The sequence below is a fragment of the Macaca thibetana genome, chromosome 4 (assembly GCF_024542745.1).
Source record: "Macaca thibetana thibetana isolate TM-01 chromosome 4, ASM2454274v1, whole genome shotgun sequence".
NCBI lineage: Eukaryota > Metazoa > Chordata > Mammalia > Primates > Cercopithecidae > Macaca > Macaca thibetana.
The window spans coordinates 22,178,008-22,205,005 of NC_065581.1; the positions used below are offsets into that span (position 1 = coordinate 22,178,008).

Below are 26,998 nucleotides of genomic sequence, written 5' to 3' on the forward strand. Positions count from 1 at the left end.
ATTTTCTTTTTGTTGAGATCAGTTACTGGAGAATTACTGTGCTATGTAGTGTTATATTTCACTGCTTTTTCATGTTCTTGTCTCCCTTGCTTGATATCTGTGCATTTAGTAGAACATTTGCCTCTTCCAGTTTTGTAGTGTGGCTTTCATGGGAAAAAACTTTCTCCTGCAGATATGTCCTAGGGTGTCAGTTGGGTAGGGTGCATTGGCTTTTCTTTGGGTGGGTGCAGTAGTGTAGTCTTTGTACAGTTTCTTCAGCTATAGTCAATATCAGCAATGCCCCTGCATGCCTTAGTGGCTTAGGCTGTAGAGATTTGTATGCCTATTCCACCTACTTGGGCTCTGCTCCTCTAGGGGTAGGGTGCTGGACTGGTCCATGCTTTGGAGAAGTAAGGGGCTGGTAAATCAGTGGCTTGAGTCAGCTCAGGCTCTGCTCCTCACATTAAATCTTGAAAGATGTGAATTTCATTACCTCTTAGTTACATAATGCCATATACAAACTCTTTGTTGTTTTAAATCTAATCTCTGACTTGGTTATAAATGATTGCACTTTTCTATAGTTTCTAACTATAGCATAGCAGTGCTAAAACATCTGGGAAGGCAAAAGAAAGAAAGATAGGCTAGTAACACCAAAGTAATGCTGAAACCTGGAAGGAAAGAAAAATACATTACTTTCCTCTCCATTCTTCTTTGACCCCCTTTGAATATATGGCTTATTATAACAGCAAGATGTGTGACCTTGAGCTTTTTATTTGTCTGGAGCCACAGCTTCTTTACTTATAAAATAAAGTTAATGCCATTTACATCTCAGAAACTGTGAATATAAGATGAGAAATATGTTTATAAAATCTCATACAATGCTTGTCACACAGTAAGATTTGGTAAAGCGAATCCTTCAACAGCGTTCCTCAGTTCTTTCTCTTGTGCTGAAAGTGGACTACCTTAGAAAAGACCACACAAGCAAAAATAGAATGACTTGGTTACAGAGCTGTTTCACTGTGTACGGATTACCAGCTTGTCTTAATCCAGTGAGATAGAACACTCCCCAACACAAGTTACATGAAGGCAGTGTATTACTTACAGATAGGACAACAGAAGCCTATGATTCATAAAAGCCTCAAGAAAGCTAGTTTGGCAGATGGAGTTTCATCTGCATGTGCCCCCCATTTGCGCTGCCGTGGAGGGTCCCAAGAAAGTATCCCACCCTGGGTTTTATACCCCAGCATAACATGATTCACTGTGCTAATGTGTTGAAGGACATACTGTTTCTATGAGGGATTAGAACAGAGCCTAGACTGTTCAGGCTAGTTTCTCCCTATCTTAAGATGTTGCATTCTCAGCATATTCTATAGTTATTCTTAAGAACTATGAGTAAAAAAGGGGGGGGGGTAACTGTGTCAGTCCAAAGATACCTGAAGAATTGTCCTGTGCTGACTAACAGCAGAAAAGTTTCCAGTTGATTTAAAGTCAAGTGTTTCGCAATGTAGTTACAAACAAAATCATTAAGTGCCTATTTTGTGTTTGGCCCCATGGTAATACTAATAATGATTATGACAATAATAACAAAATATATTAAGCAATCATTTTTTTTTTTACCTGTTATTCTTTGAAGCATTATCTCATTTACTTCTCCCAGAACCCAGTAAGGTAGTTAGCATTATTATCTCTAGTTTACAGATGAGGATATACTGAGTTTGCAGTGTTTAACTCATCCACAGTCACATTACTATTTGTGGTGGAGGGGTGATTTGAACCCAACCTATTTGACTGATTTTTTAACCAGATTGTTAAGAAAATAAACATCAGCCATCCAAAATCTCCCCATCTAATCTAGATGGGAAGTTTACAACTTGAAATAATTAGTCTCAAGAGATTTCACAGAAGTGGTAGAAAACCGACATGGCCTTGGTCTTCTACCACTAAGGTTTTATTTTTAAAATAAATGAATAAGTAGGTCTTGACTTGCCATTTTATAGCTTTGGTCTTAGTTCAACAAGAAGGAGCAAGTAGGAAGACTTTTCATAGCGAACCCCCAACGCAGTTGAAATCAGCATTAGCATAGAGCTTTAGAAATAAGATTCAGCATGCACCTTGCAGTGTGACCAATCCTGTTCTCCATCACAGAATTCTAGTTACTTGGTGAACCTGGGAGGCCACTCTCTGTCCCCATCCTGGACCCCCCCTATATTGCAGATCCTCCCTGACATGGGACCCTGGACCCTAAGGCTCAGAAGGGCTCAACCAGGACTTAACAGCAGTTTCCGAAGGGCCTTCACCCATCTCCCAAGTCTGGCCAGACTGACAGGACCAGCAAGGGATGGGGCATGGGAAAGATTAGAGACGTAGAATAAAGCAGTATCGTGGAGAGCCTTGAAAGCCAATTTAAAATTGTTTTATCTTCTAATAGTAGGTCCTAGCTTAGCGGCCGTTACGCTTTGGATCTTGACTCTTTAGTAGGTTGTGAAATTAGTGTATTGGGTCACAACCACCATACCTGTTTTAATGAACTAGGATAGAGGAAAACAGAAAATAGAAACATGTCTTGCAGTTAATAAGGGTTTTTGTGAAACATTTGCTTTAGTTATATACAGTCAATTCTTGTTATCTGTAATAGTTCTATTCTATAAAGTCACCAACCCTGAATTAGTAATTACGAAGCCATTGCTTCCTGGGTAAACACAGGATTAGGTTCCTTTGTTCCTCTGGTCACAAAATTTTCATCAACAGATTAATACATACCCTTATTTTATGAGTGTTTCTGAATAAGGACACCTCATTTAATATATATATTGATTCATTAACATTAAACTCTAGGCTAAAGCACTATCACTCATACCTGAATGGAGCTTCTCGAACACATGTGTTTTTCTCCCTAAGGTACATCACAGCCTTCTTGTGCTGATGAACGGCAGTTACCACGTTAGCGCTGTGCTTGGGGGCCATTTTAAACATGAAATCACCAATTTAAAAAAAGCACAAAAATGCAAAAAGTGTGACATTAAATAGGCCTTGAAAAGAACACTCGTTTACAGTTTGAGCTGAAATAAGAAGACAGAGCACCACTTTTTTCAACCTCAGCTGGGAACATGTATGTCAGGTGCTTACATTTTCATCACTGTACACATGTCTGTGACTGACCACAAACATGCTTTGAGTATGGATTTGGGAGTTACAAATATATTTAGCAAGCAGGTGAATTTGCAAATATAGAATTTGTAAATAATGAGGATCAACTGTATGTGCACGGACACACAAATATGTTTACTAGGTCTATGAGGTTGTAATGTAAAATGTATTTCTCAAAAGAAAGGTTTTTTTTGTTTTGTTTTTTAGACATACATCCCTAAATAATCAGATTGCTGAGGAATGACACAGTGGACATTGCTTTAAGAATGTCCCTTAGTGGGGTTTAAATTCTTAAACCCCACTAAGCAGAATGGGGTTTAGAGGCAAGCAGCCTAGATTAGAAGACTTCTATAGTAATCTAACCCCATGAAGCAATGAGGGCAAAAGTGGGCCTGGGGACTAGGAATAATTAAGCCAAGGAAAAAAAATGATGACTTGGTTACAAATTGAGTATGTAAATAAAGAAGGAAAAATTGATGATTATTCTGAAAGTATCTGGTTTAGAAATTAGAAGGGTGGTAGGTATAGTGAGATATGTTGTATACTGGAAGGAATAGAGCTTTGGATGCTGGTGGAATCCAGTTTCAGCCTTGCCTCTATGACTTTATTACACATGTGATCTTTGGCAAGTCATAAAGCCTTCTGCCTCATTTTTACAATCATGCCATTTAAATATCAGGTAATTACTACAATTAAATGAGTCAATATACTATATATGTGACATTCGTAGAATACACTAACACCCAGGATGTAGCTGCAATATAAATAAGTGCTATGTCTGTATTATGTGTAATTATTCATAATATGTTTATTATATTCACATATATATATATACATGCAAAATATAGTATAATTACACCTGAAGAAATATTGGGACATCAAAGAAGGGTTACTCATCAGGCCGTGAAATTATGAGATGGCAATAAAGTTGAAAGGCCAGGATTACTATATATGTGGATTATCAGTTTTTCAAAGCACTAGAGTACAAGTAATATATATTAAAATTGCCTGATAAAATTTAAACTTTGTTTGAGAATGCACAGTAGGATCTTGTAACCAGCCATAATCAGAAATATCAATTTTTACCATATTGGCACAGCTCAAAATTGCTAGTAGAGAGGAACTTCTGGTTGATGGACTACCAAATACACAGGCTTTTACTGTAATTTGTTCTACAGGTTAAAGTTAGTATTATCAAAACATGGCAGGCAACATTATAGATTTTAAGGCTTCAGTATCTTTATATCTCCCATGGTATTAAATATAATTCAAACACAGAAAAATGCTCTTCTCTCATTATGTCTTTTCTTTTTGATGAGAGATGAATAGGTCCACTTGAGAAATGATTGTATCGACTATTGTACTTTAAATTTTCTTTAGCACTACACAACTGGCAAGAAGTGGCAAGTCAGTAAGTCCAAATAGACAGCCGATGTGTGATTTCATATCACAGATACTCTCTCTGCAGCACAATAGAACACAGGGTATTGAGTTATCCCCTAATGAATTAAAGTCCCTCTTGCATCCTTTACATACCGATTTCATTAATATTAATAATTACTAATTGTAGCTAACACTTGCCAATGCATAATGGGAACTACATTTTTACAAATGTTGCCTAACAAAGACTGTTATTTTTTTCTGCATCTTGGTTGTGGCACAGTCTGATAGCTTTCAAAGAGCAAGCCAAATTGTCAAATGCTGTCCGGTTTGTAATGTCATGTTCGATCTGGAGCTGAGAAGGGCGGCCTCAGGTTTCTGGCCTGTCTTTTATGTCACAGAAGCACAGAATTGTTAAACAATCTGGGGAAATTGAAAGCAGCAAATGTGCAATAAAATTTTCTCTGTAGTTCAGTGCTACATAACAAAAGAGACCCATAAACTTTCTTCCATTCTGGCACTGGATGGTGACTTATCTGTGGGAACAGCAGCCACAACAGATGTAAAGAAAAACAGATAGAACTTTTAAAAAATAAACTTCAGGAAATAGTTTTCATGTCTTTATTTTTCCCTGTGTTTCAGCTAATGCTCAAAGCTTTCCTAAAATGTTCTGTTGGAAATAGTGAGACTGGAATAAGCTCTATTTTCCATTTTGTCCCCTTGTTTCAGGGCTTTCAGATGTCCTTAATAACCCCGAACTTGTAGAATGTTTTAATTAAGGACTTCATTGTTAGAGTATAATAACATAAACCTAAGATCCCCCGTGATAATCATGCTATGTTTATGGTTTTACAACAAACTTGTGTTTTATCCTGTTGGTATATTTGTTGTATTTTGGCATTTCTTTTGACGATGCCTAAAAATGCCAGAAGCTTAAAGAAGGAGAGACAACCTCTGAAGCCACTTTGACTTTTCTTTTTTTCTTGACAAAGTGTTTTATCTCTGAAGAATTCAGTTCAGTGCATGGGTCTTTTGAGTACATTTATTGTACTAAAATGTCGTATTTGCTTAGATCAAATGAAGAGCAACTATACTGAAAATAAGATAGATAACTATTTTATAAAAGAATTTCTATCTTTCTCTGCCAAGAATGCTGTATGTTTTTTCCTTACATTAGGAAATGGGGATAATTTTGACACTTTCCACTTTATTTTAGAAAGAGCTTGTACTTTTGTCTTGTAAGGGAAATAAAGAAAAGTAAGCATGGTAGGGCACAGTGGCTCATGCCTTTAATCCCAGCACTTTGGAAGGCCAAGGCTGGAGGATCACTTAAGCCCAGGAGTTCGAGGCTGCAGTGAGCTCTGAATGTACCGCTGCATTCCAGCCTGGATGATAGACCGAGACCTTGTCTGTGGAAAAAAAAAAAAAAAAAAAAATGTGTGAGCTATACTGTTTATTATGAAGCTTAATTTGCATTGAAGTTAAATGTTAATGGGATTCTTCTTTCTTCTTTTTCTAACTCAGAAATTTCATTCTAAAGCCATGAAATGGGCAGGGCAAGGTAGGAGTCTGCAGCAGGGAGGAGGGCGGGGTTTGTGGTGGCTCAGAGCAACATGTCAGACCCGAGAGGGTAAGTACCGATAGGGCACAGCCTGTCAAGGGCTGTCAGAGCCTTGGCAGGGTGATGAGGATGTTCACATGTGGGGACAGGCTGGTGTGGGGTTTTGGAGGACAAGCTGGGTGAAGCAGGTGTCTAGAGGTAGAGTGGATTGGAATATGGACCCCCAAAATATTTGTCCAAGTGCTAACTCCTGGTACCAAACTCTGTATTAATTTCTCAGAGATGCTGTAAGTAATTATGTTAAACTTGGTGACTTCATTCAACAGAAATGTATTCTTTCACAGTTCTGGAGGCCAGAAGGCCAAAATCAAAGTATGGGCAGGCTTGATTTCTTTAGAAGACTCCAAGGGAGAACTGTGTCTCCTCACTTCTGGTGGGTATTGGCAATCCTTGGAGTTCCTTGGCTTGTAGGCACATCACTTCAATCTCTGCTTCTGCTTTCACGTGGGGCTCTTCCCTGTGTGTGTCTGTGTTGCCTCCTTTTCTGACTCCCATAAGAACACTTGTTATTGGATATAGAGCCCTCCCTAATCCAGGATGGTCTCATCTTGAGATCCTTATCTTGGTTATGGCTGCAAACACCCTTATTCCAAATAAAGTCACATTTTGAAGTTTTGGGTGGACATGCGTTTTGATGTGCCACTATCCAACACACTACCAAATGAAAGGAGGTGACTCATCACATGGTTTTAGAGATCAAGAGGAGTGAGAATGGCATCCCCGTGAAGGGGTGGTTTCTTGTGGGGCAAGAAAGCTTATGCAGGATAGGAAAGCATCTATGCTAGAGGTCACCCAGCATAAATGTCAGACCCCAAGTGGGGTGAGGAGGCGAGATGAGAGATTGGTTACATATGATAGACTGATCAAATAGGTAAGTAAGTATATTGAGGGTGAAGGGCCAAGATTCTGTCATAGAAACAAATTACAAATATATAAAAGGAGAAAATTATGGAGTGGAAGGTACTGGTGTGAACTTATAATTTGTAATAAATAAAGATATATTAATACATGGAGATGTAAATATATGTGTGTATTATAATACCTAGCTCTGTTCACTGAAATAGACTGGCAACATATCCACCGCAATAGCAACTAGCACATTTAGCATCCATATCTTGGCTTCTAAATACCAGTCTTCACCAAAAAGAGAGAGAGTTTTTCTGGGAAAATGACCAGATTTCATAGAGGGAGTACATTGTATAGAGGGAGTACAATATCAAGCATTTTATACCAAAAAGTAAGGAAGTCCTTTAAAAAAACAATGAAGTCATGTCAAAAGGGCATAAAAATCATCTTGAAGAAGCTCCCATAAGCCAAATTGGGAATAATTTGACCATCAAAATAAATGATAGTAATGTATTACAGCTCAATAAAATACAAAACCATAAGTCCATCATTATCAAAGTGAGTAAATTGAAAATTTGGAATGAATGAGATATTTACATACTTTCAAATCTATCCCCCACAAAATATTTACTAATCACAAGAGGGAAAATAAATACATTTTGAATGGAGAAACATGGCAGATGCCACCTGAACTGAGTGATCAAAGTGAACATCGTCAGTGATAGCATAAATCAAGATTACTTGTCACCTACCTGATAGAATGCAATGAGAAACATCTGTGATATTCCTGTCAGATGCATCATCTAAATCTCATCATGCGAAAGCACAATAAAGCCAAATTGAGGCATATTCTACAGAATAACTGGATGGTAATTTTCAAAAGTCTCAGTTTTGAAAGTCAGGGGAAGACTAATGAACTAATTAAGGCATCTAGAGAGACATGATAACTAATTGCAATGTGTGTTTCTGAACTGGACCCTTATTTTGACAATCGAATGGGGTCTGAAAATTAGAGAGTAGTAACATCTCACCATATCAATTGCTTAGTCAATACCCGGAGCAGAGTAAGCACTCAGTTTATGATGATTTTGACAACGATGATAATGACAATGATCACTGAAGGACCGCATGAAAAAATATACCTAGTATCTATCTACTTAATATCCTGGAATTCTAGAACAGGAATGTTCTGGATTCATGTGCAAAAAAATAACTGGTTCCCCAGGTCTAATCAAATTAAATTGAGAGGTAAATTTAAATTATATATATTTTTTATCCAACAGAGAAATAAAAAGCACTTTGCCAAATAGTTAAACACTTGAGAACCAGATAACTAAACTCTTCAGACCTAGGAATTCTAAAATTAAATTGTTTTCATGAAAGTCAAAATTCAGTCTTCTTCCAACAACCAAAGAAGAGAAATGAATATGAAAAGAGAGGCTGGTTCATTGAACTGTAGAGCTGGAAGAGATAATGGTAAATGTGCCAAGATCCTTCGATAATGCCAGTTTGGAAGACTGAGCCCTAATTTTCCAAGGGAAAAATAAATCCCAGTGTCATAATTGCATTCCTGTGTAGATCTTTGCTTAGGTTTTCCAAAGTTCAGAGCTAAAAGTATATCATCCTTTGTATTTAAGGAAGTCTTATGGGTATCCTCACTTACTCATGGTGCAATAATATTCCTGCAGATTCTACATCTCCATCCATGGGCCACTGTTTCAGGAATCTCAGCCAGTGCAACACAACCTCAACCAACAAGAGTATGCAGAGAAAGGAGTCCCCTACCTGCCACAAAGCTGTTGTCTGAAAACTATCTCATATTGTCTCAAGTTGTCATTCGGTGTGAATTAGACCTTTTTAACATGTAATCTGCAACATGCTTCATTGTCTAATTTTCCACAGCCCCTCATATAAGAAACTGTATTATTGGTATAATCATCATGGTGAGGAAGTTGATATGTGGGGGAGAGATGACAGGAGCAGAGAGTAAGTCAGAGTTGGCTGCCTGACAGATAAAAAGGAAATGCAAAAAAAAAAAAAAAAAAAAAAAGACACAGAAGAGGACTTAGTTGACCACACAGAAAAGGAAAGTACAGGTAAGACAGCAGTAGACTAAGATTCGTAAGACTCAAGTTCTCGTCTTATTTATTAGCTATGGGAGGCCTTGAGAGAGTTCTAGAATTAAGTGATCTCTCTTTATAAAGTAGGAACAGTAATAACTTCCCTGGCTATCTCACAATGCTGTAGTAGTAAGAAATAATTTTATAATTAAAGACTGTTTTAGGGCTGATTACATTTTTGGGCAGTGGCTCATGCATGTAATTTCAACACTTTGGGAGGCCAAGGTGGGCGGATTGCTTGAGCCCAGGAATTCAAGACCAGGCTGGGCAACATAGACCTTGTCACTACAAAAGAAAAAAGATTAGCTAGGCATGGTGGCATATGCCTGTGGTCCCAGCTACTCAGGAAGCTGAGACAGGAGGATCGCCTGAGCCTGGGAGGTCAAGGCTACAGTGAGCCATGATCATACTACTGCACTCCAGCCTGGGAAACAGAGTGAGACTCTGTCTCAAATAAAGGAATATTTTACACTTCAAGGTTCTATACAAATGTAAAACATCATTCTATTACATATTTATAATGCTGATTATTCTTTAAATGACTTTAAAATGTTAATCTCTGCTAAGCCCACAGAGAAGTATATAACAAATTGGTGAAGTATTGGCATTAAAGATAGTCAAAATAAAACATAGAAATTATGGTAAATAATTTAACTGGTAAAATAATCTAAGTGGTAGTTGTCAGGTAAGTGGAAATTCAATCAGCTGATTGTTTAGGATTCTTGGTTGTAAGTGACAGAGACCTAACTAAAAGTATGTGAAGCACATAACTGAGAAGTCTGTGGTATGGCTTAGCAGTCAGAAATGCGAAAATATTGGGACCAGTTCATGTTTTATTTACATTATCTTTGTTCCCAGGCAGTCTCTGCGTGTAAGTGACAAAGATGACTATCTGCAAATATATATACTTTTTTGAAGGGCTATCTCAAGCCGTTCTAGAGAAGCACTGAAAGCTTCTTATACTTCAAGATAGTTTGCTTTCCCTGATTTGTGATGAGTGGAACACTGAACAGTGATATAAAATAATATTCTGTAGTTAAGGGGTTGTTGTAGTATGGCCAATGGGTGGAATCCGGTCCTCAGCCTGATTTTGCAAATAATCTTACAGAAACACAGCAACACCCATTTATTACACCTTGTTTATGGCAGCTTTGGGGTTACAATGGCAGAATTGAGTAGTTGTGACAGAGATCACTAGGCTCACCACATCTGAGATATTTACTGACTGACCCTTTATAGAAAGTTTGCTGCTCTTAGAGGAATGTGTATTTCTAGTATCAGCAATACACTTCTTGAATTTGTTTTGTTTTCTCATCTTTACAATGATAGTTGCAGACTAGTTGATCCTTGTGACTTGTTTTTGAATGCCACTGTGTATTCTGTCTGTCAGGGCTCGCTGATTCTGTTTCTTATGGTGCTGAATGCACAATTTAATGCCCTGGAACTTCCTTCTGTCTTCTGCTAAACTTATGCTTCCTCAGATAGTTAAAATCCTGTTCTACCTTAGAAGTCTCCAGAGTTATTTTCCTAAATTAAGAAGAACTGGCTTTGAAGTTAGTCATTATGCCACACACAACGGTTGAAAAGAGCATCTCTTTTATGCACTGTGTGTATTTCAGCATCCACTCAGCTTCTTAGGTAGCAAAGGAAGAGTCTTTCACAGTGTATTTTATCCATATTTGGGTCAGAAACTCTTCTTTACCACGGAGGGTGATGCAAGAAAGATATGCGATGGTAACAGTAGGCAAGGGATGCAATAATCACAAAATTTGAGGCCAGGCCTGGTGACTCATGCCTGTGATCCCAGCACTTTGGGAGGCTGAAGTGGGTGGATCACCTGAGATCAGGAGTTCAAGATCAGCTTGGCCAATGTAGTGAAACCCCATCTCTACTAAAAAAATACAAAAAGTAGCTGGGTGTGGTGGTGCACATCTGTAATCCCAGCTACTCAGGAGGCTGAGGCAGGAGAATAGCTTGAACCAAGAAGGTGGAGGTTGCAGTGAACTGAGATTGTGCCACCACTGCATTCCAGTCTGGGCGACAGAGTGAGACTACATCTCAAAAAAAAAAAAAATCTAGAAAAAGATCTCCAAGATTCAATCCTCTAATTATTTCTTTTAAAAATGAGAAAAATGACTTCTGGTCAGCTTTTACCTTCTTTTTCAACTGTTTTGGCAATACTTTCATATTGGGCTCTTAAAGTCTCAAGTAATACGTTTTAAAAACCTCAGATAATAAAAGTATAAAAATAAAACATATTAAAGACAAAACCCAAGAATCAGCTTCCTCTTCCTTCTTTACTCTTCCATGGGTATTGGTTCTAATTTCTCCATCTAGTTGGGCAGTTCTTTGCTTTTTATTGCTTGTTTGTTGATGACATTTGCCATTTGTAGCAATAGTAATAGAATCATCTATATGTTTATGGCCTTGTTGAGTGTAGAAAAAGGATAGTGGCATTTTCTAATTGTGTAACCCTGTAACACCTTGACGGGGACTGTAGATCATATGCTAGACCTTTTGTGTTTGTTCATGGTGGGTAGATTGCTTTAATATACTTACCACATTATCCTAATTGCCAGCCTTTTGGGGAGGGCTATATATCCTTGCTAAGATGGTAGCATTTTTGTTTTAACATAGAGGTGACCCAAGGTAGACAAAAGTGTTGTTCATTTTTGCCTAATACTAATAAAATTACCTAATTGTTGAAGCTTCAAGCTTGAATCTAGGCATTTTATGTCATTTCAAGTACACCCTAGCATTTTAAAGCATAAATATCCTACTATCCTCAACAACTGTAGAACAAAAATAAATATTTTAACAAGAAAAAAGCATGCCATGACAAGCTGTAACTTAATAAAGAAAGACAAGGAATGGTCTCTATAGACCAAGAGAAAATGGGGCCTCAGATATATTTATACCAAAGGAATGTTATGAATGTAAAAAACAGCTTGACCCCCTTACCAAAAAAAACTCAAAAACCCTATATTTTGTTATCACAAGACTGTTTTAGTGAATAAAACAGTATGAATTGGTTTTACTTGTTTCCATTTAATACTTATGAACTTTATAATTATATTACCTGAGGGTTTTAACTTCAAGTACAATGTGATGACTATAATAGTTTTACACAAGGCAAATGGGAAAACAGAAGTAATTTCTTTTAAAAAGTATGAAATATCTAAACGGTATGACTCTTCAGTACATTAGCTTAGGTGAGCCAGACATGTAACTTCTCTTTCCATATTTAAGCCTAATGTTGCTTTTGTGCCTCTGAGGGCTTGGAGTTTCCATGCCACCCTCTCCACACCTGGATGTGTTCACCAACCCGGAAGTTCTTGGAACCCCATCATTTGAGGTTTTTATGGAGGCTCCATTAAGTAGGTATGACTGATTAAATCACTGGCCATTGGTGGTTGACTCAGTCTCCAGCCTCTCTTCCCCCTCTGGAGGTGAAGGGGTGGGAAGGTGAGGCTAAGTTCCAACCCTCCAATCACAGGGTTGGTTCCTCTGCAACCAGCCTTCATCTTGAAACAATTCAGGACCCACTGAGAGTCACCCCAGTAGCATATTCAGATGTGATTGAAATGGGGCTTATTATGAATAACAAAAGGTATTTCTCTCACTCCTATTACTCAGACAATTACAAGGGTTTTAGAAGCTCTTGTGCCAGGAACTGGGAACAAAGACGAAATACATATGTCTTCTTCTATTACAGTATCACAGGTGTGATACAGTACGTAAATGGAGTCTCAGAGAGTCCCCCAGAGTATTCCATGGATCCACAAAATGAAGAATAAATAGATGGTTCTTCCCATGATCAAAAGTGGCCTAAAAATACTTGAGAATGAGTCATAACTAAAAAGGCCCTATGGTAGAAAAGAATGCACAGAGGACCCAATGTAAAAGAAGGCATCCCAGTCTCAGCTAGTGTGGATGCATGCCAGTGCAGAAAGATGCTAGTGTGGCTACATGGTGCACTGAAGACCAAACTGCTGCATGGCCCCACATCCTTGATACCTTAGCTCTATATCATCCCCTAAAACTTAGGTGTCATGACATTCAGGATATGCTACCCCATAATTTTTTAAGCTAAAGGAATTTGAGAAAACAGAAACAGGAATGTAATTGTCCAATGGGTTCTTCCTGCCCTCTGCACAGACAAAACCAGTTCACTGAGACCATGGTATTGCAGTTAAGAAAGAGTTTAACAGGAGGCTGGCCACATGGAAGAATTACGGTTACTACAAATTAGTCTCCCTGAAGCCTCAGAGGTCAGGGTTTTTCATGGATAGTTCAGTGAGCAGGGGATTGTGGGGTAAGTGCTGCTGACTGGTTGGGGATACAATCATAGGGGTGTGGAAAATGGTCCTTGTGTGTAGAGGACTACGTGCTTGCAAACAGGGTGTTCCCCATAAGTCCTGCTCTCGCTAACGAAGCAGGGCAGTCCTGATAAGTCCTGCTCTTGCAAACGAAGCAGGGCATTCCCAATAAGTCCTGCTCTTGCAAACGAAGCAGGGCGTTGGGGGCTTGTTTATGTGTAAACATCTTGAAAATCCAGAAAGTCAGGGAAAGGTCAGAAAAACAACAATGTGTCTTGTGTCTTGTGACTTGGCAACATTCCACAAACTGTACAAACTGTATAAAATAAAGCAGAGCGCGCCATTCGAGGCGGCCGCCATGTTTGTCTTGTCTTGTGTTGTCTTGTGTGTTCATTCCTTTGTTTAGGAAACACGCGGACCCCAACATTGTGTACTGAGTCACCTCTGGTGGGAAGCCACGGGACCCGTTGAGTCATGAGTCACGAGTCTGGCTTGGGTCAGTCTGAAAAACATCTCAAAAGACCAATCTTAGGTTCTAAAATAGGTGATATTATCTGTAGGATCAATTGGGAAAGTTATAAATTATACGACCTCTGACCCCATGACTTCTGAGCAGTAAGACATGATAGAAACTAAACCTACATTTTATCAGAACTTGGGCCTCTTCCATAATCCTAATCTTGTGTCCTTTCATTAAAAGGCTGTTTGGTAACTGCCCTCAAGCAAGGAGGGGGTCAGTTTTAGGGAGGTGCTATTATTATCCTTGCTTCAAAGTTAAGCTATAAACTAAATTCCTCCCGTAATTAGCTTGGCCTACACCCAGAAATGAGCAAAGAGCCAGCCTGTGACGTTAGAAGCAAGATGGAGTTAGTCATGTTAGATTTCTCTTACTGTCATAATCTTTACAAGGGAGGTTCCAAGAAGGTCATTCTACCTTTCCCCTCACCCTTCTCATGTGACACAGGTCATAAAGCCTAGGAAGGATTTTCTGACCTTTCCCTGAAGCAGGTCTTAAGACCCTCATTAGGGAGGTGCCATTTCTAAACCAAGAGAAAAGGCACATCCTTATGTCTGACACAGAGAAGAATCTGAACACACAGGCCTTGCTAAGTTCCCCTCCGTTTATTTTCATTAGATCATGCCCCTTTGTTCAATCCTGTTTCTCCACAACTATTAATTTCTTCATCAAGCCTAGCATAAAAAATACAGGTTTCACAGTTTCTTTGGGTCTTCATTTCCTTAAGAAGTCTCCTGTACCATGTAAAACTTAAATAAGTTTCTCTGTTTTTCTCTTGTTGATTCTGTCTTTTGTTTTATGGGCCTCAGACATGAACCTAGTGATGAGTGTGGAGAAGATATTTCTTTTCCTCTACAGATGCAAAAGGGAAGAGGGAGCAATCCCTAAACTGAAGTTATGATCCAGGGATCAGAGGCTCAAAAGCAAAATTAGGTTTAAGTGTAGAAAAATATGTTCCTCTTTCATTTTAGATCTCTAAAATGCCCAAATCTACCCAGCTGTTTCTCAGAAGTCTGTTTCCCGTCCACCCTCTGCTCCTCTGTGTAGTGAAACTGTCTCGTTTGGGAGTAAAATGGCCTGGCTTTCCTTATTGAATATACTCTCAAGACTATTGCCTATTACTTTTTTCCATTCCTTCTTGAGAAGTACGCTTTTTAAAACAAGAATTGACTCCATTTATCTTTTTCTTTTAGCCTTCTTCTGGGGTATGCCTTCTCTAAAGCAATGAATAAAAAATGCTTTAGCTGAATAAATGGGGCAGGGATCAAGGAATACAAGCTAATATTTCACAATATTATCCTGCCATAAATAAAAGTATGGTTTAAATGACAGTGGTAGAGTTAGGAGTTACAGGTCATTGAAACACCACCTTATTCACTGCTACCAGCCCCTTGGCTTTCTACACGGCAGCAGAGAAGCAACACATAGATAGAATTATGAGCCAACATTGTGACTAGAGAGGGGTTGAAAATCTCATTTGTTGTCTTCCTGTTGAAATTAGACCCAATTCTTTGGCGAAAGTGCTTACTCTTTTTTTTGTTGTTGTTGAGATGGAGTCTTGCTCTGTTGCCCAGGCTGGAGTGCAGTGGCACAATCTAGGCTCACTGCAAGCTCTGCCTCCCAGGTTCACGCCATTCTACTGCCTCAGCCTCCTGAGTAGCTGGGACTACAGGCGCCCACCACCACACCCAGCTAATTTTTTGTATTTTTTTTTAAATAGAGATGGGGTTTCACTCTGTTAGCCAGGATGGTCTCGATCTTCTGAACTCGTGATCTGCCCGCCTCGACCTCCCAAAGTGCTGGGATTACAAGCGTGAGCCACCGCGCCCAGCCCTACTTACTCATTTTTGAGGTCCATAATAAATTGTAAATATGAGGCCTTTGTTGTATGAGTTTAGTATGAGCTGATTGGTGGGCCAGAGTGGAACGGCAGAGGGAAATAGATGTTAACTAACAAGTAGAAGTCCCCTTCAAGTTCTGACCCTGTCACTAATGAAGTCTTTATTTCCATATTTAGTAATTGCCTTTTTTTCTTTTTCTTTTTCTTCTTTTTTTTTTTTTTTTTTTTTTTTTTTTTGAGACAGAGTCTTGCTCTGTCGCCAGGCCAAAATACAGTGGCACAGTCTGGGCTCACTGCAACCTCTGCCTCCCAGGTTCAAGCAGTTCCCCTGCCTCCCAAGTAACTGGGACTACAGGTGCGTGCTGCCACACCCAGCTAATTTTTGTATTTTTAGTAGAGACGGGGTTTCACAATGTTAGCCAGGATGGTCTCGATCTCCTGGCCTCATGATCTGCCCACCTCAGCCTCCCAAAGTGCTGGGATTGCAGACGTGAGCCACCATGCCCTGCCAATTGCCTTCTTTATATCTCATTTAAACAATTTATAACAAAGAAGTGGGTTGATTTTCAAGACCTAGTTCAGTGTTAGTTTGAATCAGATGCAAAAATCTGGCAAGTTTGGGGTCTAAGAAAAGATAAAGATCTGAATGCTGAAAATCTAGAGAATTCAGGTTACTAGGGGATGACTTAAGGTCACTAGAACCCAAATGCAGGGAAGAGTTCGGTGCTTTTTGGCAAATAAACATTCCTGACTTAGCATTTTTCTTAAACCTGAACAAGTCCGTTTTTTTGTTTTGTTTTGTTTTGTTTTTTTAACCTCAGCCAGGCCTGCGTGTTTATTCATCACATATTCTAAGCTCATATACAACTGTGACCTGATCCAGCCTTCAAGGAGCTCACTCTTGATTTTAGGAATCTTTCTACCACTTCGATTTCATCTTACTCCTGAAAGAGTCAGCAAGAACTGTTTAATTCAGTCTATATTTCTGATACAAAACTCTACCCAGCAACCACTGTGGTTTTGTTGCTTTAGGTACGTGTTAGAAAGCACCCACATCAATTTATAGAAAATCCTTAACTGAATCTCTAGTCCCAAAGGAGTCATATTTTATTATATGGTGCTTTTTATTTAAAGAGATCGGTTTAGTAGAAATTACTCAGGCATTTGAAGTGATAGCTTTAAAATGTGGGACTGGGGAGAATAAGAACACTTGACCTCTCTCCATAAAATTGAATTGTTCTTTAGGTTTAAAGTTTTGACAGACAAAGAGAAAATGAGAGCAAGTGAGGGTGAAAATACATCCTTATTTGGTAATGAGTACCCATTAAGAGGACAGTATATTACATTTCATCTTCCTACTTCACATTCCTGTTTTAAGGATTTGTGAGCAAAGTGCTGTAAGACCTCTAGAGTTAAGAGGCTGGAGATAGGTAGTTTTGATGGTATTTTAAGGGGTGCTCCATAATGTGTAGCGTCTGAGTGGTGAAGCTTAATCAGCTTCAATTAAATCCAAAACATACTGAACAGCTCCTATGTGTCTGGCATTGAGCTGTGTGCCAAAGCGGTGGAAAGATGTAAGAGCCACTGAGGCTTAGAGATGAAAAGGATCTTGGAGCCATTGGTTTCCTGCCTGCTGGAGTTTTACCATCAAGGACCCTTTCATTATTTTCCTTCTCCCATCCATGCATTTTATTAAAATTTTTGGTTTACTAAACCAAATGCACTAATGGGATGTTATTTTCATATCAAAGAGTATAATTCTGCCAATCAAGGCTTCTGATCAGCATTAAATAATTAGGTTTCATACTGAATGCACAATTTCTAGTCAAAAGCAAAGACATTTGATATGTCTGCTGTGTTGCCATTTGCTTTGTGAGAGGTAAAGGTAGCGTGGTTTCTGTTCACTCTGTAGCACAGAATACATCATTCACAAGTCATAGGTGTGTTCTTTTAGGCATCTAATTACTGTCGGCCTCTCATTTCACACAGGTGATGTGATAAGGTGAAAAGATTACTATATTTAGACTCAAAAGTCCTGAGTTTGAGTCCTGGTTCCACTATCTAGTCCATGAGCCTCAGTTTTCTCACCCGTTAAATGGAAATGATGATTATCCCAACTGCATTTCCGGGTTGTTTTGAATGATAAATGATATGGTGTATATGTCAGCTTTTTGCAAACCAGAAAAAGCTATTCTATGGTAAACACATGCAATGGGCTGAATCGTGTCTCCCAAAATTTGTATGTTGACGTCCTCACCCCCAGGGCCTCAGAATATGACTGTATTTGGATCTAGGGTCTTCAAGAGATAACTAAGTTAGAACGAGGTCATTTGGGTGGATCCTAATCCAACTGACTGATATCCTTCTAAGAAGAGGAAATATGGATATGGAAATACACAGAAGACAGGGAGAAGATGGCCATCTACAAGCTAAGGAGAGAGGTCTCAGAAGAAACAAACCTGCCACCCCTTGAATTTGGACTTCTAGTCATCAGAACTGTGGGAAAATAAATTCGTTGTTTAAGCCAGGAGTCCTCAATCCCCGGGCCATGTACCAGTTGGTGGCCTGTTAAGGACTGAGCTGCACAGCAGGAGGTGAGTGTGGGCGAGTGAGCATCACTGCCTGAGCTCCACCTCCCATCAGATCAGCAGTGGTATTAGATTCTCATAGGAGCACAAACCCTATTGTGAACTGCGCATGTGAGGGATCTAGGTTGCGCGCTCCTTACGAGAATCTAACTAATGCCTGCTGATCTGAGATCGAACAGTTTTCAGCCCAAACCATCCCCTCCACCACCATGGTCTGTGGAAAAATTGTCTTCCACGAAACTGGTCCCTGGTGCCGAAAAGGTTAGGGACCACTGGTTGAAGCCACCCAGCCTGTGGCACTTTGTTATGGCAGCCCTGGCAAAGGAGTACAACACATTTTAGACTATGATTTTACACGTGCAGTGTGTTGAGAGCCAAAGAACCCAAATGATTCGTGGTATCTGCCCTTGAAGAGTTTTCAATCTTTTTGGGCACGACGAAACATACACATGGGAAATAAAATAGCATATAACCAAGTGCCTAAATAAGTAATAAATACAGTTGACTCCATAAACATTTAGGAACCTTCTATCCCACGTTTCCACATTCCATACCAGTGGCTTTTGCCACTAAATTTCTTCACCCAATATTAGACTGATGTTTTCATCTTTTAGTATCAGACTCAAGCGTTAATCTAGAAAGAGGGGGTGGGGGGATAAATGCTATACTTTGGAACCAGTCCAGATATTTTAAGTATGTTTTTAAAAAGTTTAATCCTCACAACATAAAAGTTATTAGTTCTATTTTTCAGGTGGGAAGAGTTAAGGTCAAAGAGACGAAAGCTAGTTAGTGGAGGGACTGGCATTCCAAGCCAAGCCCATTCTGGTTAAACTAAATCCTGTGTTCTTTCCACTAGAGAACTGCTTTTTGTCTTAATTACAGTTCTGTGACAAGGATGTATAGTCAAGGAATATATACAATAGAAGAAGCAGATTCATAAACTTGAGGTTTGTGAATCTGAACTAGTTTCGATCGACTTTCACATCAGCAGCTCCTATTCTGGGGAGAGAGAATGGAGGATGGGAGTGATCTTGATAAACCTTAATGCGCAGGTTTGTGGAGAAATTGGATTCACACCCAAGCTTGTGGAGTGTGGGCGAGGCTGGCCTGTCACAATATCAGGACAGCCTCTCTTAATAACACTGCAGAAGGAATCAAGGGGCCTATGGTTTACGGTCAGTGTGCCTCTTGTGCCAACTTTGGCACTACAATGTCTTCAATCACATTATCTTCCAAACCGGCTCTTCATCCTATGTCCTTATTTCTGCTAATGGTATGCACTTCTCTTATTCATGCACTCTGGAAACCTTGGTGGTATTAAAACCTGTCTCTTCTTTCCCCCTTGCTCTTCCACATTCCATTTCCTTTCAGCAGAATTACCAAGCCTTGATCATTTTTCATTTTTGGTGCTGTTTCAGAGTTGCTATAAACTTTGCCTGGGTCCTCTATCACCTTACCCTGCCATTTGTTGTTCTGCCTGGTAAAGGGTTGAGCAGCTTTATCCATATGAATGATCTTATTTAAGCTATTCTGTACACCGTCTGCTACTTAAACAGGCCCTGTGCTTCCACATCTGCTCTCTATCTGCCTATCTGACTCAAACAAACTTCAATTGTCTATCTCAGACATCACCTCCTCCATGAAGCCCTCTTACGTTATCTAAAGTAATCTCTCTTCTGGGCTTTCATAGCATTACTGCTTGTAACTCTCTCAAAGAATGAATTTTGTGCTGTTCTTTAATGAGTACAAATTGAGCGATAAATTTGAAAAACTTGTGTCTGTGTTTGATAAATATGAAAATCTCATCATTTTCAATATTTCTTAGAATTTCAAAATGTACTATTATTAAAAATCAATCATGGCAATTTTAACATTGACTATTGTTTTTTGAAATATGCATGCTCCTCTCTCAAGACTGGTATACTTTCTCACTCTACTCCCTTTACAAATGCCCTGATCGAACTTTGCTGATGAAATTATCTTTTCTTAGTTTCTTAGACTTTGGATGGTGGAGACCTGTGCCTGCTACTTCTCTCATCTCCTGATACCTAATGCATAGTGTTCAGTAAGTATTTATTTGGTGATAATAGTATCAGAAACTAGATAAGCTAGTTTGGAAGATCTAGCTTCCAAACTAGATCCAACACCTTCCAAAATCTCTGTTAACCAGGTACTGAAATATGGTCAACCAGATGAGCTGAAATGTCAAGAACTTACAGACACATATGGTTTCATGGTTGTGAAACTAGAAGATGTGGCATATTTTACACAATGGAGGGAAGAGCAAAGGTTATGCATGTGTGGAGGCAGAGCCCCTAGGCAGGTTTCCCTCTTTTCCTTCCTGTGCACCGATTTTTATTTTGGTGAACTGAAACAGGGGTCTAACAAACTGGCATCTCATTTGTCTTTATAAACATAACGGCCAGATTGGCTTTGCAATCGGGGGCTCCGTAGGGTGTCCACCTCCTCAGTTTGGGCAGCAGCATTACATCTGAATCTTAGCAGAATGCAAATGGAAAACAATGGCTCAACACATTGGTTTCTTTGTCACCATCCACATGAGGGATCTCTATGGTAAAAAAACAGACTCCAATGTTCAAGGTCCTGGGGCTGGAATCAAATCCATCATTCATTTATTTCGGTATTTTAAGGCTAAATACATAGGGAAGTAAATGAAATGTGAGAAATGTGAGAAATATGCATTTGCAGTGTCATCTTGAAAGTGAGTATCTTCAGACACATAAAGTAGATGAGTGGTTAACTTGGGCTGGGAGAGGGAGTGAGGAGAGGGAGTGAGGAGGAGGGAGTGATGAGAGGGAGTGAGAAGAGGGAGTGAGACTGTACATGGCACAAGGTTTCTATTTAGTGTGATTGAAATGTTCTGTAATTTGATGATGATTGTATAGTTCTGTAAATAAACTAAAATGTATTGAATTGTATAATTAAAACATGCAGATTTTATATTTAATATACTTTGAAAGAAGTGTTTTAAAAAATGAATATCTCGTAGGGTAGAATGAAATGAATAAGAGAAACAGTGAGGCATCCAGGGGTCTTTCTGCACAGTGGGTCTGTCGTTAGGCAGGTACGTTGCCACAGCCAGTTCTAATGCCCACACTCATAGGCTGATGCCTAGGACAATTGCTCAGATATCGCCTCTGACAGGCAAGTGTTCCATCCGTAACAGCAGGCATTGGAAGATGATGCCATTCCCTGCTGTTAGTATGATTATATTGACTTAGGTTTTTAATTTTCTTTCTTGCTGTGTTTTTTTTCACCTTCTTAGCCACTAAAGCATGAACATCTGTGTTTTTCAGCTGCCTTTTCAGAAGGCAATAAAAAGGGTTTGTTCGATTTCTCTCTTCTGGATCTTCTGGATTATCAATGCTCCTCACTGGCTTAACCAAACACAAACGTTAAACAACTTGGAAAGGATCATAAAATAAAAGATTGCAGTGTGTCTGCTGTGGACTGAACCGTATCCTCCCTCAACCCCCAAATCCATACGTTGAAACCCTAACCGCCAATGTGATTGTATCTGGAGACAGGGTCTTCAGGAGGTAATTAAACTCAAATGAGTTCTTAAGGGTGAGGCCCTAATCCAATAGGACTGTGACCTTATAAGGAGAAGAAGAGAGATTACCCCCTCCCACCACCGCTGTAGGAGGACACAGCAAGAAGGCAGGGAGCCCTAACCAGGAACCTAGCACAGCTGTACATTGATCTTGGACTTGCCAACTTCCAGAACTTTGAAATAGAAATTGTTGTGTAAGACACCCAGTCTGTGGTATTTTATGATGGCAGCCCAAGGGAACACAGTGTCCTTCCAGAAAAAGAACTATGTCCCTAAGTTGAGGGTATTCACTTCTCCATAATAATAGATGCTCTGAAACATTCATGCCAGTTTGCTCGTGTTGCAGAAATAAGGACAGGATTGTTTTCTTTTTGTTTTGTAGTGCCTCCCCAGCTAACCTCCCTTAGGCTCTTCTCATTCATATAATCTCAACCCAGACTGGGTAGAGTCATCCAAGTTATCTTTTCTCTATACCTCAGTCAGTCATTAGATGTGATTTGATTTTACTTCCTATATGATTCTTGTATCTGTTCTCTCATCTCATTTTTTATTCCCCATGCTTTTGTTCATTTCAACATCATCTCTCATATGAGTTATTATAATTACTTCTAAAATCTACTTTGGTAATACCTTTGCCTGTCAATAACTTCCGGTTACCTACAGAAATACAAGCTAATTCCAATGTCTGTCATGCTCTGTATTAGTCCATTTTCACACTGCTGTAAAGAACTGCCCGAGACTGGGTAATTTATAAAGAAAAAAGGTTTCATTGACTCACAGTTTTGCTTGGCTGGGGAGGCCTCAGGAAACTTGCAATCGTGGTGGAAGGGGCAGCAGGCACGTCTCACATGGCAGCAGGTGAGAGAGAGGGGGTGTGTGGAGGTACCACCACTTATAAAACCATCAGATCTCATGAGAACTCACTATCACAAGAACAGCATGGGGGAAACCGCCCCCATGATCCAATCACCTCTCACCCGGTCCCTTCCCTGACATGTGGGGATTACAATTCAGATTACAATTCTAGATGAGATTGGGGTGGGGACACAGCCAAATCACATCACGTTCCAATCCCTTGCTATGCCTTCAGACCTAATTCTACTCATTGCCCTTATATTAATCTCCATTACTGCTATACTTCTTGCAGGATATGAGCACAGCATATGGCTTCATTCCTATGTGTCTTTGATAGGTCTTTTTTCTTCCTGAAATGTCTTCACTCCTGTATATCCTCATTCATTTTTCTGCACAGCTTAAATAGTATTTATGGCCAGGGTGGATTTATATTTTAAACTGGGATACTTTTGAGAGTAAAAGTAAGCACTTGTTAATTATTGCTCCAGAACCACAGATGTAAACTGACATTATGTTAGGTAAATAGTAAGAAATGGTTATCCTATTTGCAGCTAAAAGTTTATACTCTGCCTACCCTAGGAATCTATAACATGATCAGTAACACATCATAACTCCCCTTTTGTTTCGACATGGTCATGGTCATTTGCAAATAGCAGCTGAGAGGCTGACACGCTGTGCAGAACTCTAGCAGATTTACAGGGCTGAGGAGATTAAAATTAAATTTCTGGTACCTCCAATATAAAGGGACCTGAAAAGACCCCAGGTTTTTGTCTGGAGCCTCAAAAAAGTTGCACAATAGAAAGAGAAGTGAAAAGAAACTAGAAGAGCATCTATAACAACCCCAGATTCAAACAGCAAAATACCTGATCAAACAAAAGTGATTTACTTTAACTTAATTGAATATCTGAAGCAAAATTAAACCCAAATCTCAGAAAATGTCATCTAGAGCCTCAAATTATCTCTCCAGTTTTTTTTATTACAATGCCTTGCATGTAATAAAAAATAATTAGGCACACCAGAGAACTAGATAAATTGAACAAAAATGAGGAGAAATAATAAAAATATAATAAAAGTAATCCCACAAGTCATCCAGATATTGCAGTTATCAGATGTGGACTGATTAACATGTTTAAGAAATTTTGTGCTAAAATAAAGGATAGTAGCAGACAACTGAAAAAAAAAAACTGAAATCAAGATCAGAATATCTGGGTTTAAGAGCCAATTAGACATAGTTTAACAGAGGACTGGAATTGTAGGTTTGTTTCTATTCCTTTTCTCTGAAAGTTAGAAAAAAAAAAAAAAAACTGGAAAATGATACAAATTTGTAAAAGAAGAAATATATGAAAAACAGTGATTTGTTCTAATATATGTGTAAGTAAAATTTTAGAAGCAGAGAAAGGAAATGGTACAAAAACAATGTTAGAAAAGATGTTTAAGAATTAGCAAAAACTGATGAAACACTTCTAACCACAAATTCAAAAAGCCTTACAAACCCAATGTAGAAAAAACAGAAAACCAACATAAGGCACACCATAATACAATACACAAAACAAAGGACAAAGATAAAACCTTAGAAGTATTCAGAGAGGACTTTTTGTTTCAGCCATAAATGAGTACCTCGTGTAACATTAACACTTTTGCCAAACACAATGAAAAGCTAGACAAATTTTTAAAAAAGGTCGAAGCCATTAGAGTATAGCTAATGCAGGAAGGATGTAAGGTGGCACAGTCACCGATGGAATGGTAGCACATTAAGATGAGCTTCACAGTCACACTGACTTTTTCCTTAAGGGCTTTTTTTCAGATCATGGCATTGGGGGAATAGTGTCTGAGCAGAAAACAATAGTATCATTGACTTAAGAAGACAGAGGTTGTAACTTGGGGCTGCCAAAGTTGCTAGGACATGAAGGCCAATATCTAGAGAGGAAAAACTGTAATAAAATGAGGTCAAATGTTGCTATATCTATGTTGCACATGTACAAAATAAAATGAAAAAATCACGCTGAAAGCAGCAAAGATTTGAGTAGTTGTGACTGTTAGAGGGATAAATATTGGAGTTTCGAGATGGCTAAGGTGGATGGACCCTGGGAACTACCTCGGACTTTTGTCTGAGAATTGGGAAATGCCACATCTTAGGAGAAAGGTCTGTACCAAAGGGTAAGGGGAAAACCTACCTATAAACATAGAACAAACCTATCACAGGATCAGGGTGATGTGCCTATACTCTGTCTGCCAGAGAAAAATTTTTTCTTTTCAGATGAAGGTGTCATTATCCAGAGCCTCAACACTTTTTATTCATAGGTCTATTACCAAAAATTTTTAAATTGAGGCATGCTATATAATACGACCAAGGCAAGGCGTGGTGGCCCACAACTGTAATCCCAGAACTTTGGGAGGCTGAGACGGGCAGATCACTTGAGCTAAGGAGTTTGAGACCAGCCTGGCCAACATGGTGAAGTCCCATCTCTACTAAGAATATAAAAATTAGCCAGTGTGGTGGTGTGCACCTGTAATCCCAGCTACTTGGGAGGTTGAGGCAGGAGAATCGCTTGAACCCAGAGGTGGAGGTTGCAGTGAGCCAAGATCACGCCACTGCACTCTAGCCTGGGTGACAGAGCAAGACTCCATCTCAAAAAAAAAAAAAAAAAAAAAAAAAAAAGAAAAGAAAAGAAAGAAAAGAAAAAGAAAAGAAAAAAGAAACTGCCCCTAATGTGATTAAGATACTGAAGTCATCAGAGTCTTCAAAATAATTTTGAATAGTATATTCGAGAAAATAACAGGAAAAAGGGATATTTTCAGCAGATGTGAAATCTGTAAGAAGGAATCAAATTGAATTTTGGAACTGAAACATACATTATCTGAAATTAACAACTTAGTAGATTGTTTCTATGATCATGCAAAGGAAAACAGAGGATTAATGAACAGGAAGACAAGTCAATATAAAACGACCATATTGAAGCACTGAGAGGAGATACGGAAAATTAATCTAAACACTCATATGAAACAAAAATAATATTTAAATAGATACTGACCAAGAGTTTTCAAACTTATCAAAAGTGTTCAAGATACTCCATGAATTCCAAGCAAGAGTATTGACACCTAGGAGAAACTATGTCTAGGCACTTCGTAGTCAAATTGATTGTTTTTAAAAGTCAAAGAGGAAATTTAAAAACTACTGGAGTAAAAAGTCACATTAAAGGAAGCAACAGTGATACTGATGAATCACTTTTCCACATAAATGAAGTGAGTCTCATCATTGTAGAATAAAATCTTTGAATTATGGAAAGAAATTATGTGGCAAACCATAATTCAATATCCAGGAAAAATATACTTCAAATGTGAAGGCAAAATATAAACACATTCAGACAAAAGGTGAGAATTTTTCACCATCACAAATTCTATATTCTTCATATAGTAGGATATTGATCTGGAGGAAGCACAGAGATGCAGAAAGGAAAGCATAAAAATATGAATTAAGAAAACAATTGATTAGGCCGGGCACGGTGGCTCAAGCCTGTAATCCCAGCACTTTGGGAGGCCGAGGCGGGTGGATCACGAGGTCAGGAGATCGAGACTATCCTGGCTAACATGGTGAAACCCCGTCTCTACTAAAAATACAAAAAAAAAAAAACTAGCTGGGCGTGGTGGCGGGCGCCTGTAGTCTCAGCTACTTGGGAGGCTGAGGCGGGAGAATGGCGTGAACCCGGGAGGAGGAGCTTGCAGTGAGCCGAGATCACGCCACTGCACTCCAGCCTGGGAGACACAGCGAGACTCCGTCTCAAAAAAAAAAAAAAAAAAAAAAAAAAAAAAAAAGAAAACAATTGATTAATCCAAAATAAGGCCAGAAAGTTAAATAATGGAACACGTAATAAATAAATAAAAACAAATGGCAAAAAGGTATATTTATCCAAATGTATTAGTAATTAAATATGAATGGATTAAATTCTCCAATGAGAAGACAAAGATTGACAGATTAGAATAAAACAATCAAAACTGGATATGCTGTTCACAAGGAAAAGATAATTTCCTTTTGTTTATTAAGGCCAATGAAAACTACTTTTAGTCTGATTTTATTTTTAAAAGTGTTGATGCTCTCTGAAAAAAATTAATCATTCAATATATTTAAATATCTGACAATGTTGCAAATATCCAGTTCTTATATATTCAGTCTAACATATGGCTAAAGTAAAATCTGTTTAAATCAGGAATTCT

The 26,998-nt window shown here is 38.8% G+C and overlaps 1 protein-coding gene across 27 annotated transcripts in view; it reads left to right on the forward strand.

Annotated features, from left to right (window-relative positions):
* The window catches only part of LOC126953309 (uncharacterized), a 598,727-nt gene that overhangs the window by 513,325 nt on the left and 58,404 nt on the right, over positions 1-26,998 (forward strand). For 23 of the 27 annotated variants that reach the window (XR_007725197.1, XR_007725194.1, XR_007725196.1 and 20 more), the window contains one exon: positions 20,348-20,422. The exons of 3 other annotated variants lie outside the window; for them this stretch is intronic. The gene's annotated coding sequence lies outside the window, so the exon portion shown is untranslated. Of the gene's footprint in view, positions 1-8,661; positions 11,805-20,347; positions 20,423-26,998 lie in introns of those variants that run through there. One more of the 27 variants, XR_007725202.1, reaches the window with a different exon arrangement.